Consider the following 19,609-nt stretch of genomic DNA (forward strand, 5'->3'; position numbering starts at 1 on the left):
AGAAGTTTGTATGTCAGTTGAGAAGGGATTTGAGAGCTTCTCTATATATTGGAACACACTGGCTTTGTTGAAATTTAACATGCTGCAGGAAAGAGATGAGGGCAAAGCATACATAATTTGAACATTAATTTGATAAATTTTACTAAGAAACTCTGGAATTGGATCTGCTTACATCACTGTGTGCTTTTCCAGCTCAGACATACAGGAGACTAGAGAACATCTCTGCACATTGTGATACATGTTGGGCTTAAGAACGATTTGGTACGTTGCATTGGCCTTTCTCACAGTGACATCGCATCAGCACTCACTATCATTCTCTGACTGACCTACCAGTCAAGGCATTGTCACTTCATTGCAGGTCTCAGGTGAAAAGTCCTGTTCTGTGACAAAAATTGTAGCTGATCTCGAGGTACCTTGTCTTCAGTTACAGTTCCTTCAATAAGCTGGTGTGGAAATGGTCCAAAGCTTGATTTTAACACACCAAAATACCAAAGATTGTCTTTACACTCTGGAAGGATTTTTTACTTTGCTTTTTGTTTTAAAAATTCTTTTCATCTGCAGAAATAGCTTCATTCCTGATGAAAGTGAAAATAAAATATGAGATAAGGGAAAACAAAATATTAAATTAGGCAAAATCTCATCTACGTTTTGAGAGATTTAGAGTTTGTGAAAATTGTCATGTCTTTGCTCTTTGGTCCTTAAAGAGAAGGAAACAAAGTTTCAAAAGCTGGAAAGCTCGCTTTGGGTGAGAAAACTTTTCCCCTCTAAGTCTTTGTTCTGGTCATGCATTGCATGGTGACCAAGGGAACCAGAATAAATGGTTGGGAAGGAAAGGTGATATTGTCTAGACTCATTTGACACATACTGTGCAAAACACATCCTTTTTCTCCTGCTTTCAGCAGGACTTGGCTATTATATTACAACTGTTAAGCGCAATAGAAATGTCAGCTTGATCATGGGCTCTGTATGTTCAAGGGCAGTACAAACTGTTGGAAATTTGCATGTGCAAAGTAATTATTTCCTGCCTCACTGTTTTGCATTTATGTATATGTCAAGATTTCTTATGGTCTTGGTAAGAATATTTCTTTTCCAACAATGGATCACATGGTCTTTACCAGGTCAGTTTGATCCCTCGTGCTCCACTGCAGCAATCAGCTCACTTGCTGTTGCCTGGCCAGAACATGGTGCTTCAGTTGTTCCAATTTGTTGTCCTTCTAAAGAGCTGACCCTATCTCTTAAAGAAAATAAAGGGAATAAGTCCATTGCTTTCAGTTGAAGAAAGTGGAATTTCTATTCAGTCTTTTTAGCAGAATCAGTGTTTATTTTGAATTCTAGCCAAGCCTCCAGCAGCTTCAAAGAATGTCAGGTACATGCAGTGCAAAGCTGCTGCTATACAACTCAATGTACAATGTATCATGGCTGAGAGGAATATTGATTTTTGACAGAACATAAAAACCAGAAAAATAAGAAAATGCTTTAACATGACCTTGGCCTTCCGCATGAATAACCTAATGTTTGTCTCATCTTACTTTCTTTATGCTTGCCTGAATGCCTTTGTGGAGCTTCTCTAAAGACAGTAAAATCAACTGCAGTATGGAAGTGATTTAGCAGGTCTCTGAGGATTTAGGTTGCTATTTCATTTTCATGTAAGATTTTTCCCTAGGTGAATGGAGATGCATTCCAGGGCATTTCAGGATAGTTTAGCATCATTTGAAACTCGCTTTAATGTCAGGCAAGCAAAAGTTTGTCTCCCACTTGAGTACTGTTTGTTTTGACACCCTACTTAAGGGCTTTTGGGAAGGAAGTGGAGAAAGCAAGAGACCCAATACTTAGCAAAGTATTTTAGTACTGTCATCATCAGGCTCCTCAGGCTGCAGTTATGACTTTAACTGTGGGCAGCTGCAATCCCACTCTGCTTACACTTCTAAGCCTACCAGAAGTCATGGCAGCAAAAATCTGGGTGTTGTATTGCTTTGCTTCTTCAGACAGCTGAAATGAAAATCACCAGAAAGCTGAGATGTCTGGTTGTACAGAAGTGTTTGCTTAACTAAGGAAAAAAAAATATTTCTTGGTTAGAGTTGGAGTATCTCCATAAAGTGTCCTTTATATTTAATGTAACATCAACACGACCAAAAAAATGCCTCAGCTGCATTATTTTCAAACATGGTTTCCATAAATGAGTCATAATTGGAAATGTAATCAAGAGTCTGTCGTGCATTTTGGTGGAGCAAAGCAGTCATAAATGCCACAGTAGTTAATGGTGCTTGTCAGTAATGGAGACACTTCCGTTTTATCAGAGGTCACTTGCAGACTCATTCTGTTTGGAAAAGACCTTTAAGAATACTGAGTCAATCATTCTTTTGCCACCAAATCTGATGCTAAACCATGCTCATTAGCATCGCTTCTCTCTGTGTTTTAAACATCTCCAGGGATGGTGATTCAGACCCCTCCCTGGGAAGCCTGGTCCAATGTTTTATAACACTTTCAGTGAAAAAGTTTTTTCTAATATCTATTTAAACTGGATATAACTTGAGGCCAGATCCTCTTGTCATATCACTTGTTGCTAGGGAGATGGCGTGGAAGAGCAATAGGCCTAAAACATGCCCTGGCTTTGCCCCACCTTTCTGCTGGTGGAGGAAGCAAGGGAGGGAGGAAAACCAAGGCTTGATGCCATTATGTTTCCTCCTAAAGTAATAAACGGGTCCCCACAGGTGTTTATGCACTTCCTAGTGTCTTGCCCAAGTAAAGGCAAGCAAGCTTTGGTTTCACCTAATATGGTCAGTTTTGGCAAAGTGCCATCCTGATTGGTGAATCTCTGGTCAAAGAAGCCATTATGCTCTGGCAAATAATACAAATGGAGCTAAACTGCAAGCAATGTGCTCTGCTCTGCCTGCTACCTAATAACAAACCCTGATGTTTTGGGCTTGAACTATCTGGAAAGTTGCTGTGCCTCAGGTTTACCAGGAGAAGGCATTAGGTGCCTCATGACATGGCAAGAAGTGCCACCGACGTGCTCTCTGCACATCTGTAAGCCATCCTGCTTGTATCTCTACAAACCTCTGTGCCAAGTCTGGAGTCCAAAAGGAACCAAGATCAGGTCAGAGATCATCTGCCTCTTTCACAGTATCCTGTTAGAGCCTGGGAAGATTGAGATGCCTCAACAGATATTAAGACACTGACAGAACTCCCTTCAAGTGTTTGAGTACTGTCTGGAAACTATAATTCAGTCCTGGGAAACAAAAGATAATATTTTGTGAGTAAATATTCAAAAGCCTCTCAAGTTCCTTTAGTGGACAAGTGGTATATTGACTACAAGATTCTCTCTCCAATTTCCAATAGTCAAATTAATGTTTGTTATACTATTGCTAGTTACTTCTTAAGTGTTTTAGCTTCTCTGGTATTCCCTTTGTGTAATACTTTTCATGACAGTTCAAAGAATCTATTGTTAAAAATCATGGTCTATGGTGAGATTCTTGAATATCAAAATTAACAAACAACTTTAGGATAAACTCTGCCCACACTGTTACAGCAGAAGACATCAACACCCATGCCACTGTAGCCTTCTTTCGGGTAGCTGTAGAGAGCAGCAAGTTTTCTTTTCGGCCTGCTTTTCTCCAGACTAAACAACTCCACTTCTCTCAGCCATTCCTCATAACACGTGTTCTCCAACTCTTCTCATTTATGTTGGTCTCCTCTGACAGGTCCAGTTACTGGTATGATGGATGAAATGTGCATTTCTGATCTTTGTGCTTCCAATGCATGGGATGTGATTCTCTACATGTAGACTGCTATCCCACAGGTATCTCCTTGTAAGTCAGACAGGATGGCAGAGGATTGCAAGAACAAAATTGTTCATGATGAGAGCATTTAATCTCTGCCTGATTCAGGTACCATTCTGCTTCCATTCTCCTCATGCTACCACAAACTGCAACATAAAATACTACTGTGGTATAGAAAGAAATGGAATTTTGTGTAGATTTGAGTAAGATGAACTTTAAAAATTAAGTTCTGGGACACTACATTGATTTTTCTATATGGAATTAATAGACAATATATTTCTTCATGTAGGCTTATCTCTAGAGGCTGTGGTTGTGGAAGAATAGTTTAATGGAGGGGAGGTTATAAATCTGACAAATTCTTTCTAGATGCTAAATCAATAACTGCAGTTGTGCTGATTAGATACATTGCATCACTTAGGCTGTATTTTGTAGCATAACAAGAGTATAAAGAAAATTAAAAAGTAAAAGGTGCCTGTAAAAGTTTCAAAAGGAAGTGTATCTGTTTTGAAAGTTGCTTAACGCTTCCTTTTGACCAAGTTAAAAAAGAAAGTGGTGGGAAGTTATTTGTAAAATTAGTTTTACATTCAAAGTGGCAAGGTGGACATAAGCATTAATTCTGTTGGTATCATCTTCCCACTCAGGTTATGTTCTACTGACAAATTCCTGTACTAAGCAGAATCACCAGAAAGAAATGTGAGTTGAGGATGGAAAAAACAACTCTTCTGCCATTTTTTTAAATTATTATTTCATGCTGAAACCAACAGGCCAAGGAGTAGAAATCAATAACCTTTCCCACCTTTCCTGTAATCTTATGAGACCGCAGCATCCATCAGAGTATCACTCAGGTTTTTTTTCCTGGCTTTTGGAGAAACACTTACTGATGTGTGCCACAAAAAATAAATTAATGTTTCTCATCTGCAGGATTGTTTCTCTTCCACCTGCTACACAACTCTGAGTGTGCACTGCTTCTGCCTTGTGTTTGTTTCCTTGCTTCCTTCCTTGCCTTTTACTAAGCAAAAAAAATCTAGTTTCTTGGGGAAAAATGTCTCTGGTTGTGCTGCTTTCAGTCTGTGATCAGGAAGATGGCTGTCTTAAGCAGCCTGTCAGTAATGTATGTTTACCCTGCTGTAAGGAGGTGCTGGGGGTGTATACTGAATACCTTTCTCACCTACAGAGACATTCCATGCTATGGTATGCATGAAACAGAAGCAGCATAGTTATGTGCTCTATATTTGCCCTCACCTTCTGAGTATTTGTCTTATTTTGTTTCCAAGAAAACATATTCATACTTACAACAGCAGCAGCTTCAGCAGCGCATCTTGGCTAATATTGTTTTGGAAGAAGACTTTTATTGCCACCTGTATTACCGACAGAAAAAAGGCAATCAAAAAAGCAATATCACAAAAAAATTATCTGTATTCAAAGAGAGAAGAAAGAACATCCAGAGTTAAAATGAAATCTTTCCTTATTACAGAATCACAGAAGATTAGAGGTCAGAAGGGACTTTCAGAGGTTGAGTCCAGTCCTCTTGCCAAAAGCAGGATCCCCTATGGTAGTCCAAACAAGAATGCATCCAGGTGGGTTTTGAAAGTCTCCAGAGGAGACTCCACAACCTCTTTGGGCAGCTTGTTCCAGTACTCTGTCATCCTCACCGTTAAAAAGCTTCTTCTCATGTTGAGGTGAAACCTTCTATATTCCAGTTTGCACTTTAAGTTTTAAATGTTTTGACTACCCAGAGTTTTGTGAGTTTGCCAGGGATGTTTTTTTCCTGTTGCTTTCAACACAAAAGTGCTATTAAAAGAAGTGTTTGTTGTGGAAATACACTTCAACTCAATAAAGTTTCAACTCAGAGTATTGAATCTCACTTAAAGAATGAGATGTTTTATCCTCTGCATTTTGTTGTTATTTTGGTTTGGTTTTCTGTTAAAATTAATGCAATGTTTGACTTCAATGGATAACAATGGGGATTTCAGGATTTAACCTTTTTAAAAGCTCATTTTGTAATCTTAGCTGGATACCTGTGGTTTGGCACGTTCCCTACGCATAAGCCAGAATGTTATCTTCAGAGGAGGAAAATTTCTCTTGCAACCACTGGAACCATTTCTAAATAGTACTGATATGGCATCTCAAACAGCTCTAAAGCAGCCATCTGGATTGCCTTAACAGCCTGAGAAACTGTCATTGGACTAAAATTACCCTCAAGTCAAGGAAATTTTGGGAGCAAAGCAGTCATACATTAAAGCAATGTGATATTGTTAGCCAAAATCTATCTCCAGTCTGATAAAACACCAGTGATAAAAGATTATTCAAGAGAGACAAGGACCAGCTGGAGAGAGTCCAATGGAGAGCCATGAGGATGACTGGGGGAATTGAGCATCTCCCCTCTGAAGAGAGACTGAGAAACCTGGGGCTGTTGAGTCTGGAGGAAGAGAAGGCTGAGAGGAGATCCCATCATTGTCTCTAAATATCTGAAGGGTGGGTGTCAAGTGGATGGGGCCAATCTGGTTTTGGTTGTCCACAGTAATAAGAAAAGGAAGCATGGGTACAAACTGGAACATAGAAGGTTTCATCTCAACATGAGAAGAAACTCTTTTACAGTGAGGGTGACAGAGCACTAGAACAGGCTGCCCAGAGAGGTTGTGGAGCCTCCTTCTCTGGAGGTTTTCAAAACCTGCCTGGATGCATTCCTGTGTGAACTACCCTGGAGGATCTTGCTTTGGCAGTGGGATTGGACTCGATGATCTCTGGAGGTCTTTTCCAACATCTTATGTCCTGTGATTATTTGCACCAGACCATTATTTGGTCTATAAGATATGAAAGCAGTAGCAACAGGCCCAGAGTTGTTAAGTCTTCCTAATAATTCCCGTCATCACAAATCTATTTTGGCCATTGTTGCCATCCACAGGAATCTTCCAGTGAGCTTTTCCTTGAGTTTTTCTAAATAAGCATTGTTAATTTTTAGCTAACATACAAATTATACATTCAGGAATTACTATTACAGCTCCTGGGACTTGAAGATGAAGGATATTAATTTTAAAAGCTTTTTGCTGATTTTTTTTGTCACTGGCATTGCAGCCTTGACGTGCTCTTGACAGTCTTTTCACGCTTTCACTTTCTGTCTCTTTCTTTTTTTGCTTTTTCTTATTCTCTAGCTAAAAATAACCACCATGCAAAGATTTCAAACCTGTATGTCTTCTTCTGCTGAATGTGACAGGTTGTGACAGATGTGTGTGATTCTAACCTGAGTCTTAAGGATGCTGAGCTTTGATGCAAATGGCCTTAATTAAATGCACCATGTTTCAAAAGCAAGCTCTGCAATGGTAACATTGCTTCCAGCTTGTTTTTATCACACAGGTATGCAGCTTTGGAAAAATCCAACCTTCTGTCTGTCTCCAAGGGTGTTGCTGACAACAAATGGCTGCTAAATTCAAATTCAGCCATCTTTGGGTGCTCAGCTGGATACTGCCAGTTGTTCTGAACACAGTGTGTTATACTGCTACACTGGCTGCATGTATCCTTCATGTTTCTACTCTGTGAAATGCACATTTATTACATGTATGCCACGTTACAGAATCACAGAACTTTAGAGGTTGGAAGTGATCTCCAGAGATCATCCAGTCCAACCCCCTTGCCAAGGTAGGATCCTCTAGGGTAGTTCACACAGGAGCATATCCAGGCAGGATTTGAAAGTCTCCAGAGAAGGAGACTCCACAACCTCTCTGGGCAGCCTGTTCCAGTGCTGTGTCACCCTCACTGTAAAGTTTCTCCTCACATTGAGATAAAATCTTCTGTATTCCAGTTTGTAACTATTTCTCCTGGGCTTATTGCTGCTGACCACCAAAAAGAGATTTGTGATGCTAATTGGTGGCTCTGATGCTAATAGATGGCTCTTTCAGATTAAAAGGCAAGAACTTCTTTTTCATCAGGCTCTTTTTGTGGGGAAAGGCTATGCAGCATGCAGGGAATTAGAAGATTCACAGCTATCCAATACATGTAGCTGACTTATTTTTCATCTCCTGTTAAATGCAGTTCCAGTCTATATTTGAAAGGACAATGAGAGAACCATGAGGTTGTTTGCTTATTTCTTGTACAGTGTGATAGTGTGTTGTCTTCATTTTGCTTCTGATCAGTTGAGGGCATAAGTCTGCTGTAACATCTAGATAATTGGTTTGTTGTCCTATGTTGTCTGTAAATACTGTCTACAAGCAAGCTCTAGAGAATCTTAGTGCTACCTGTCAAGTGGGCACTTATCTTCCACAAAAGGGGAAAGCTTTTTTCTTATCACGAGTGAAGTTCTGGATTCTTCCTAAAATAAGGAATAAAAATGAGACAATTGCCATGCTAGTTAATCATTTTTGTAGTGATGCTTGCATTTACCAGATGGATCTTGTTTTTCCAAGGCACTTTGCACAAAGCTGAGATTTGGGAACCTAACGGTGAATCAGCTGAGCATGATGCAAAAGACAAGAGATGTAGAATTGAAATAGCTCCTCTGGACTTGCTCCAACCGTTTGATGTCCTTCTTGTGTTGGGGGCTCCAGAACTGTACATAGTTGTCTGTAATGAGTATCTACGAAACACTCACAACATGTGAAGCATTAGTCAGATTGGTGAGTACTTCAGACACATGTGCATTACCATCTATTCTTGGCTCAGAGGTGTGCTTCTAGAGCAAGTTACACTTAACCTTACTTTAACTCACTTTGTAAAGCAGTTTCAGTAGAAGTAAACTGTTTGTAAACCCATCTGAAATAAATCCCCCCCAAAAGTTCAGTGAAGATATCAGGTCCCCGTTACCAGCTATTTTGCTCTACAGATCCATTCCCACTGGAACACTATTTAGACAAATTAGAAAGATTTAGTAGTTTCAGTCCAATTTGTACAAATAATCACCAATATAATATGATTTTTCATGAGATTTCCCATGTCTATCTCCCAGGCAGACATACTTTCAGAGTTGCCATGTCTCATTTTTGGTTTTGATTCTGGCTGAAGCTCAGAAACACATAAGGAATATAAAATGAAGAAGAAAGCTCCATCAAGATAAAGTCATACAGAGATTAAAATAATTCATACACAGCTTGGAACAGTATCCTTTCATATTGCTTTACAGAAGTCCAACGACTTGAAGAAACATTAGGTATAGATCTTTAATATCCATTTCTGGTACATTGCCAATTAAAATAATATGTTGTAAGTTGCACTGGCTTTTATTGCTGTTAACTTGCACTGCATGAGCTGTCTGCAATGGGTTCTATATCACAGCTTAGAATAATCAAGGAATAATTCTTCTGGGCTTAAGATACTCATAAACTTTGTGTGGCTTTAATGAACAGAGCATGCAGTTGAACCAGTTCTGGAGTAATACACTCGTAGAATATCATAGAAGGTTTGTGAAGTGTTTACATATGTATCATATTGACTTGTTTTCCCTCACCTTACTGTTCCCGCTTCTGTTTTGAATCACTTTTACTGTGTTCTCATTCTGTTTGGTACTAGAGGTAGTTGCCTGGATGTCTTAATATGTTCACCATCTCATAGCACAGATATATTCTTTCAGTCCCTGATTGCACCAATCAGATACAGAGATTTTATAGCCAAGTGTAATATATTCAAGTGCTGTGATCTCTCTTTAACATGATGAGAAATGCTCACTGCCGTCTCTGCAGCACCTGCCCTGACTTGCTGTCAGAAACTTGACCTGCTGTACCTTGGGACACTCATCATGCAAACTGAGTGCCTAGAATGTGACTGAGTATCTTTTACGTACCTCATTAGTGATCCTGGCCACAAAGATGTATCTTTCATTGCTTGGTAATGATCTGCTCTGTGTGAATGTTTCTGGTCTGTCCCAGGTATTTAATTTGCTTCCTTCAAAGATATTCACAGAATCACAGAAATATACAGGTTGGAAAAGACTCTTAGGATCACCGAGTGCAACTAACCCTATTCTACAAGGTTCACCCTAAGCATATCCCCAGGCACCACATCCAAATGACTTTTAAACACATCCAGAGTTGACGACTTCACCACCTCCCTGGGCAGCCCATTCCAATGTCTGATCTCTCATTCTGCAAAAATGAATGTTCCTAATTTCTACTCTAAAACTACTCAGTTGTAGCTTGAGGCCACTTCCTCCTATTCTATCAGTAATCACCTGTGAGAAGAGACCAGCCCAAACCTCTCCACAACATTCTTTCAGATAGCTGTAGACAGCAATGAGGTCTCCCCTCAGCCTCCTCTTTTTCAAACTAAACATCCCCACCTCCTTCAGTTGCTTTTCATAAGATTCATCCTCCAACCTACAATTTGCTGTGATTATGCTCAGGCATAAGAGCCTTTGCATGACCTTTGCTTTGGGATTATGGCATTGGAAAGGCCTCAGCATTTCTAAAACATTGGTGCCAAATCAAGCCAGAAAAGGGACCACAACCACAAATCAGTTGCAGAATAGTACTCCATGTTGGCTCATTAAACAAAATATCAAATTATCAAAGTCAGTTTAGATGTGGACTGTGAATGTAGGGGAGTCACTGTAGGATCTCTTTAACTTAACTACGTGTGTATAGGTGTCCTTAAAAAACATTAACTAAAGTGCTAATATACTGATATTTAAAGTTTGATCAAAAGGCAAGAAATTTGTTGTAAAGATATCTTTGCCTACAGGAGACTTTTGATCTCCCCTTCATAGAGATGCACAGAAGATTTTTTGTTACAGCCACAACTGTGAGAACAAATTATCACAAATGTCAAGACTCCTGTGTAGCAGCCAGGAAGCCATTGGTCTCATGCGGCTTTAGCTACTTTTATGATGATTTTATTCAGAAGCATTGATCTGACAGTGTTGCCTTAGGTCTGACCTCTTTTCTGCTGTAAGTATTTCAGCATGTATTTATTTTTTTTTTATAGACATTGACTTATAAGAGAAAAGGAAGTTACAAAAAGGTTCTCTCAGTGCTCTATCACTAAACTGGACACACTCACGTAGTTAAAGAAGAAACAAAACGATTTCTCTTACTGACACCATCTGCTTTTCACAATTGTTTTTCTGACGTAAAAGACTCCTTTAATAGGCAAGAGAAATTGGGACACCTTCTCCATTGCCAAAAAGTGAGGGTGCTTAATACTGTTCTATTATCTAGATAAGCAAAAGAAGTCTAAATAAGCCAAGAACAATAATATTAACACACCCTTTTATTCTGACTTGGCAGGGTAGGTGAAGGAACGTGTACAAGCAGCTTCTGTGTTTCAGAAGTGTGTTTATAATTTCCAGATGCCATGTGCTTTTTCTCTCAGATGTGCCAACTTCATCATTTGAAGCCTCCTGCCCATACTCTTTGAAACCTAAGTACCCAGAGGATTTAGTGCCTTTTCTGTGTTTTCCTTAGTGTCATCAACTGTAACAAATAAACTGTGATGTTTCGTGGCAATTAGAACTCTCTCAGAAATATGCCTTGTCAGCTGGCAGGGTTAATTTGCTTACATTTTTTTCTTTGGTATTTCTTCCTTTTTGACAGCATTGGGAAGGTGTCCAAGTTGGAATTTGTCCCTGGATATTGTGGAAGTTACTAGAAAATGATGCCTTCTTTGATGTGGCCAGCTCTGTTTTCCATCCCCTGGTGTCTGCAGCGATGCTGAGTTCTGCAGAGGAGCCATGCCACAGGCACGATAGATCTCTGATGGTCTTTCTGGCAAGATCTGGTTTCAGTTTTTCTTCTGTTCAAATGTAAGTTCAAGTGCTTGTTTACCTAGAAATAGTCTTTATTTCATTAGTTTAACATTCATCCATCCACTTGAGGGCTAACTCTATAAGTAGCAATGCCTGGCCATATCAGACCACACTAGATGTTTGCATAAGGACAGGTGCATAGCTCAGTAGGAGTCACAATACCTTTTCCATTTCCCAAGAGAAGACCTAAAGGTGCTGTCAGTGCAGTGTCACGTTTGTTTACAAGACTACTCTATTACAAACAGCAGTATTCTGAGGAGAGAGGAACACCTCAAAAGAGTTTAAACATAACTTCAATGAAGGCAAAGATTTGAAGAAAATAAATGCTTCTTTGCACATGAACTCAAGACCTCAATGGGCAGCAATAATGATTTTGAGGTACACTTCAGAAGTTCATCTTTTCTTTAAGGCTTAGAGGAAATAAGTGGAAAATTTTGGCAGTGAAACAACATCTGAAACAGTGTTTTTGGCAGAACTCTGAAGTTTTCAAGGGTGAAATGTCATGAAGCTTGTCCAGAAAACCACAGCAGTCTCTTTTTCTGTTTGTCTCTTCCTTTTTTGAAGGCACATTAAGATGTCGTTCTAGATTAAAAATGTTTCCACCCTGCTTGTTTCTTTTCAGACAAAAAATGTTCTCTGATGCTTTATGTTTCTGCAGAGAACAACATTAACTGGCTTCCATCACAAGAAAATCTCTCTCTAGAAAAAGTAAAGAGTGGCTGCTGTTCATTTACATCAATTTTGTAGGGTTTTTTTAGAAAGGGTATAGTTCCTGCCTAATTTATTTTTTTTCTTCATTATTACTCGAGGTAGATAAGAGACAAATAGAGGTAGTTGAAATGATTTGATTTGGGAGTTATATTACATTTTATTTCTGAAACAAATTGGTTTTTTAATGTTTCCTTTGGCTCCTTCAGGCTTAGTTTTCTTCAGTAGTTGCAAGGAAATGCTTCTTAACATAAGAATTGAAACTGAATCAGACTGAATAGCTTCCATGCATAGACAATAAGAACATAGAAATTCATCTGTAGCAATTTTTTTTTAATTTTTTTTTTTTTAATTTTCTAATAACATTTACCTTGGACACTTCAAAGCTGCTTTGCAGAAGCAGTTATTTGCTGAAAACCATAGTGACTGAGCCCTCTGCTTTTTGTTAGGAACACTCAGTTTCTAGATGACATCCCACTTTTTTTTTTTGGTGGTGAAATCTGAAATCATTACTTTTAGAGCTCTGAGTTTTTCTTTCAGTTTGTGACAGAGGTTTCATCTACCCTATAAAGTGCTGTGCTGAAACACTATTACAGGTTCAGAGAGGTCCACAGCTGTGTCAGCTCAGCCTAGTCTCTGCCTAGACTGATGAGCATCACAATAAGCACAATCTTGGCGTTCCCAAGAACTAGAACATTTCTCTATTCAGTTTCTTAATTGCACAATTGGACAATAATAATTTTTTTTCTACATACTTTTTGTGATATGTTTTCTATTTAGACCCAATGTGGTCAGCTGTGGCTTCTTTTTTAGGATTGCATCACACAATTCCTTCAGCATGGTGGTGGTTGAGAAACCTGACCTCTAACCATGGAAGAAAGTGAACTAACAAGGGCTGAGAATGCCCAGGTGAATGCCCAGAGATAGTGATGGGACCCTGAAGGAATATTCTTTTTCCTGGTATTCAGTTTTCACAGGGATGTGGTTCATATTGTTTGTGGTGACATTTCTGATTTGGAAACTGGAACAGTTGTCCACTTCTTATTTCATACTAGTTCGGATGTTTTGATTGGTAAGATCAGTATAGGGAACTGGTTGTCTGCAAGGGCAACACAGACAATACAGTCATGATGGTGTGGAGAGAACAAGTATCAACCACTCACTCACATGGTTGGTCTGAGCTTTCAGATTTTGTGCTGCTTTGATTGCTAAGGAAACTTCAAAGCAAATGTATGTGTGGTTCCAGCTAATTACCATAGCTGCTTGTTTTAATGTTCATTGGTCTTCTCAGATCTTGTTACCTTGCTTCAAACATGTTAGGAGAATATCTCTTCACCAACCCAGGCATTCAAATTACACAACTCATTCAGAAAAGAGGGCAATGGGTACTGCACTTTAGCAAGGTACTAAGGATCCCTTTTGTGCCTCTGCGGTGCATCCTGCACTAGTCAGCAGACAAGAAAGAGAAGGACCTTTCTTCATTCTCTGCAAGGTTAATATTTCAGGTGGCATAGGATAAAACAGCTCTGGTGAAATCACCTGCCTTTTTTCACGTTAGGCTTGTATTTGCCAAACATGAAACTGTGCTTTGCTAAAACTGCTTACTCCAGAGCAGTTTAAAGATTCCCAAATCTTTCGCATTTCTAAGAGCGCACTTGAAAGGATGTGGAGAGATCAAGCTACTTCTAAAATGCCTTCATATCTAAATCCCCCAGAAATTTATTAGACATTTGACCCTGTAATGACAAATTATGAAATTTGAGTATCACTCTATTTGGCAAACCGATATGGAAATTTCCTTGCTGCTGAGAATTGTCACCAGGCTTTTCTCTAGAAAGGCTGAGGCTGGAATCAGTTCTGTCTTCACACAGGAAAGCCTAGCCTATCAGAACAGGGTTATTTCTAAACAGTAAGATAACACTCAGTTCTTTGATTTCTGAAAATGGTCAATGACATTTATAGAAAAGGAAGATGAAAAATTGCTGTCCTATCATCAGTTATTTCCATCAGAATAAAATTTAAAGGCCTATTACTATTTGTGCTCTACAGTACAAGTTGTTGGACTTACGCCTGAACATAGCTGATGTTCACTTCACACCCAGAAGTACAAAATCTGACAATTTTTAACTTCTATCCCAGCTATTTTAACTGTGTCTATCCAATACTTCTCTCTCACATGATATTTTCATATCTCTTTAGTCTACCAGTACTTCAGAGTAACTCAGATAATTTTCCCTCTCTGGGTTTATGGTCATACAGAAGCCTTGTGACCAGCTGAGTTGTTGAATATCACACCAGTAAACTTGCTCATCATCTCTCTGGAGGAATAATTGCCTCGTGACAAAGGAATGGGATTGCTATTATATCTGATCTTTCAGTAAAGTATCATAAATACTACTAAGTGCAGTAGTGGCTCTGCTACCATTAATGGTTTACATAGTGCAAACAACAGGATGAAACTCCAACTGAACCAAAATTCTGCAATCACACACACACAAATTACTGAGATCCCTGAGCATCTGAAGCAGTAAAACAATACATTTTCAATATAATTTCCTTTAAAAAAACAACTTACCACAAGCTATGTGGTGGACTTTTGCAATTTTGATGACAATAATGAAAAAGAAGAGAGATATAATCAAATAAGGAACATTGAAGGCATTCTTTGAAGATCATCTTAGTAATTTGTATCAAACTTTCAGATACATGCCACATTTTGGGTGATTAAGACAGGCTTGACTGCTTGCCCTTGAAGAGTCAGACCAGCAAATGGATCAGCAAATCAGAGTCAGCCTGAAAAGACTAGAACAGGTTTCACAGGGAGGTTGTAGATGCTCCTTCCCTGGAGGTGTTCAAGACTAGGTTGGATGAGGCCTTGAGCAACCTGTTCTAGTGGGGGGTGTCCCTGTCTATGGTGGGGGCTTGGAACTAGATGATCTTTGATGTCCCTTCCAACCTCAATCACTCTATGATTCTAAAAAAATGAAAAGCTGCTAACAGAACATGTCACAGAGCAAAAAAGTAGGAACACTGTTGAAGTAGTAGTAAATTTAGGCAAATTCTCTTCAGGTCAGATAAGCAAGAGACTACATGAGACAAATACATTGGAGGCAGTCAAAATCAGCTAGATGGAATGATGAGGAGATCCATTTACATTGAAATGTAAGAGATAATATTTAAAGAGATCTAGACCTTTGAAGACCATGAGCTCAAAGAAGGGTGAAGTGGTTTGTGAAATCTACCAGGAAACAGTTTGAAACAAATTAATAATAAAAAAACCCACACACAATTAAAAAAACATCCAGGCAAACCCTTTAAATATTCTTGACAGTGCAGCATTTGATGTGAAATTCACCTCCTCAGGCTACTGAGAATAGCACCATCATCTGGATATTTTCTAATAAGTAGAATAATTGATAGAGGCTAAAAGGCTAAAAGAGGCTGCATAACAACCACAAGAACATTCTGATATTTTAAGATGAGCTCTCCTCTGATGACAGTTTTTGTCTTGTTTTGCTCACATTATTGCCCCTAGCTGGCAGAAAGGCTTTTAAAAATATTTTTAAAGGCCACATCAAGATAGTCAAGAGCTTGGGGGAAAAAAAAACACATGGTCTTCTGTGTGGTAACTCATATAGATTCCCCTGTGCTTCAGTTTCTTTGGAGCTCTGCCAAAGTTTGTCTCTCTGCATAAAGCACTGAGACATCCTTGAGTGATTCCTCTCAGTATGTATAAAGAACATCTAAATGATTCAGAAGGTGCAGTCTCATGAGTTTCCTGAAGCACTTTGTCACCTTTGCACAATATTCAGTTCCACACAGACTTGATGGTCAGTAAAGCTTGCAAAGCCTAATCTTTACCTGATTGTTAGTATCTGACAGAATATATTGTCTTTGTGAACAGGTTTTATCAAAAAGTAGCTGAAGGGCACTCAGGCTACCTAAACTTCACTGAGTATCCATCAAACTGTGTGTAATTGAAGGTTTCCTCTGGCCTGTCATGGGGAGCAGACTGCAAATTGGAGAATTAGAGGTATAAGAAATACATGAGTGCAGAACTGGGCCAGGAAGAAAACACTGTTAAAGGCAGTATTTGTTAGAGAAAAATGCTCAGGAGGAGTAAATGAGAGAATCATAGAATCAACCAGGTTGGAAGAGATCTCCAAGATCATCTAGGCCAACTTATCACCCAGCCCTAGCCAGTCAACTAGACCATGGCACCAAATGCCTCATCCAATCTTTTCTTGACCACCTCCAGGGACGGTGACTCCACCACCTCCCTGGGCAGCCCATTCCAATGCCAGTCACTCTCTCTGGCAAGAACTTCCTCCTAACATCCAGCCTATACCACCTCTGGCACAACTTGAGACTGTGTCCCATTGTTCTGTTGCTGATTGCCTGGGAGAAGAGACTGAAGGTACTATATGATAGAAAGCACTGTAGGAGCAGTAATTAACAACTGTGATATTTGGCATGGGACAGACTTTTTCAGCATTTCCACTTTTGTGTATGAGATTTCTACAACTGTAGGTGGGCAATACATGCTGTATCTCACAATGTCACACAAGCTAGGTAATTCAAGCCAGCACTTCTATATTTTTTAACTTCTTTTTTCTTTTTTTTTACTTCTTTAATGTTTTTCCTGTGGATAAGATTAAGTTGTCTGTATCACAGAGACAGCGAGGATGTCAGCCAAGATTACTGCCTTAGTACGCAAGATGCTACACAAGGATATTGCTGGAAATCACATCCTAACTAAAGGTGGGTAAAAGACAGAAATCTTGGCCCTGTTCATATTCTGGCAGAGTAAACACCAAAATCAGTCTTCACTAAACTCACTAATATTTACAGAGAAAGATCAACAGCCAAGACTCAAAGAAAACCCCCATCCTAAAATATACCTCTGTCATCGTGCTTTATGTACTGCCACATAAGTTGCCTGCACACAGCTGAGGGCAAATGGGTGTGTTTATGGTTCCTAATTTGCTGGTGTGGCTTTCTATCATTTGTAACACATGCTGGCAATATAGAATCATAGAGTTCATAGAAATAGGTTGGAAGTGACCTCAAAGATGATCCAGTTCCATCCAGTTCCCCACCATAGGCAGAGACACCTCCTACTAGAACAGGTTGCTCAAGGTCTCATCCAACCTAGCCTTGAACACCTCCAGGGAGGGAGCAGCCACATCTTCCCTGGGCAACCTGTTCCAGTGTCTCACCCCGCTCACTGTAATGAACTTCTTCCTAACATCTAGCTTTAATCCCCGCTCTTCCAGTTTAAACCCATTACTTCTCATCCTGTCATTAAAAGACCTTGTAAATAGCCCCTACCCAGCCTTCCTGTAGTCCCCATTCAGATACTGGAAGGCCACTACAAGGTCTGCTCAAAGCCCTCTCATCTCCAGGATTCCTTTTATGAGCAGTATCTAGTCAGGCTTACCATTCACCTGTTGGTGAAGAGGGAGCAAGGGGAGGAAGGAGACAAATTGAGCTGAATGGCAGGTAAGATTGAGAAAAGCAGAAGATATATCTTCTCTGATATTTTTTCTATTTGAAGTGCTGAATATTCTGTTGTATTAATCAGTGTCACCTCTGCAGTGCCCACTTGGGCGTCAGCAAAAAATGAATGGCCAAAGCAGCACTAGAGGATTTTAATCAAAGTCTGTGAAGCATAGTAATGGACTAATTTGTTACACACACAAAATGCAAAACCATAGAAATGTGTTCCTCCTCTTTTTACCCCAGAAGGGTTTTTGTGTGTGAGCTCTTATTAATATTCTCTTCACTGTCAAATATCAAATAGAAAGGTTATGCACCTTTGCCGGATAATGTTGAAATGTCACAAATGTTTGCACTGCTGTCCTGAATCAGAGATGCTCCTTGCAGTCATCTAGCCCATTTGTATGTAAAGCACAGCTGTACTTTGAAACTGAGGAAATAACAAACCCAAATTCGAGGCCAACTCTGTCCCTCTGCCTTTGGATCATGCTGTCATTTCTCACCTGAGAAATTAGACGTGGAGGTTAATGAATACCTCTCCTCCCCAATCAGATACCAGTATGGCAGAGACATTAAGGAGAAGATAGGAAGGCTGCACTTATAGCAGTGTGTTTAATCACTACAGTAACTTCTGAGCCATCAGTCTTTGAAAGAAATTCAGGCACCCACCCTAGTGGGGCATGTGACAACCGTGAACATGCCACCATAGTTTAGGGCACTTAGCAAAGGTATTGTTACTATGGAAGACACAGTTCAGGCAAAAGCCGCTGTCATGTGGTAAAGTACCCTTTTTGGTGCTTGAGGTGCCAAGTGATGTTTCATTATTTTGAGGAGAGTTTGCTTTGCTGAATTTGTGACAATTTTGTGAATTTGCTTTCCTCAAAAAGTAGACATTGTTGGAAATATTCCAGGAGTTGGGAGACTAACTAAAAGGAAAGCAGATTTTATCACTGGAGATCAGCTGTAGCTCAGGTTGAATTTGCTGCTGTTATAAATGGCTTGAGATTTATGCAGCCTGACAGTGCAAGCAGCTGTTTCTTGCTATTTCAAATGACTGCTACCAGTTTTATTGTTCCCAGGCAGGTAAGCATAGTATTTTGAAAAATACTAGTGTTTCAAAGGTGGGCTGCCCAAATAACATGCATTACTGCTTCACAGTCGCCTTCGTGTCTGTCTTGGCAACCAGCTGGCTAACCGCTCTTCTTTCCACTCATAAAAAGCAGGGGGCACATGTGTACCTGCAGTGAGAGCTTGTAACAAGGGACATCTGAAGAATAGAAATCACCGAATTTTGTCACAGGGAGTATAACTAGCAGGATGATACACTTCCTTCTCATGGTCTCAGTGGCAAGCAAGATCCTGACCTAGGTGAACTTTTGGTCTCTTCAAGTATTACTCATTGTATTTTTTTCGTATATAGGCATGGAAGAGCACTAATCAGCCTGTGCTACCGTGCCACTTGGGACTGAGTCAATTCCATCCAGTCAAAGGTGCTGGAATCAAGCAGTCACTGCCTGACATAGCCTCAGAAGAGCTAACATGCGTGTCAGGTGTTGGAAGTCACAGCAGCACTGCCTTGCTTTCTAGGGCCACACTGGTGTGCCCATTGCTGTCCCCAGCTGGGGTATTTGAGTCACAAGGACAGTGTCCCAAACTGCTCAAGAGCACCATGCAAAGACAAGCACACTGGGGCACCATTTTTCCCTGTGCCTGATTCTGTTAAGGTTTCAACACACAGTCTACTTGGCAAATTAGAGCATCTTGATGAGTATGAGGGTCGAAGGAGTAGCAAGGGTGCAGTAGAAGGAGGTTCTGTACCCAGTTCAACCACGATCTGCCCATGGCTTTACCATTTTCTTGCTCTCTGTTGTATTTTTTCCTTTATAAGAGAAGG

The 19,609-nt window shown here is 39.8% G+C and overlaps 1 long non-coding RNA gene across 2 annotated transcripts in view; it reads left to right on the forward strand.

Annotated features, from left to right (window-relative positions):
- The window catches only part of LOC135175931 (uncharacterized), a 179,833-nt gene extending 161,379 nt beyond the window's left edge, over positions 1-18,454 (forward strand). Inside the window, exons 3-5 of one of the 2 annotated variants that reach the window (XR_010302503.1) lie at positions 11,297-11,505; positions 16,870-16,977; positions 17,774-18,454. This is a non-coding gene — a long non-coding RNA (uncharacterized LOC135175931). The remainder of the gene's footprint in view (positions 1-11,296; positions 11,506-16,869; positions 16,978-17,773) is intronic. The other variant, XR_010302504.1, reaches the window with a different exon arrangement.
- Positions 18,455-19,609: the final 1,155 nt, after the last annotated feature.

The sequence above is a fragment of the Pogoniulus pusillus genome, chromosome 6 (assembly GCF_015220805.1).
Source record: "Pogoniulus pusillus isolate bPogPus1 chromosome 6, bPogPus1.pri, whole genome shotgun sequence".
Classification (NCBI taxonomy): Eukaryota; Metazoa; Chordata; class Aves; order Piciformes; family Lybiidae; genus Pogoniulus; species Pogoniulus pusillus.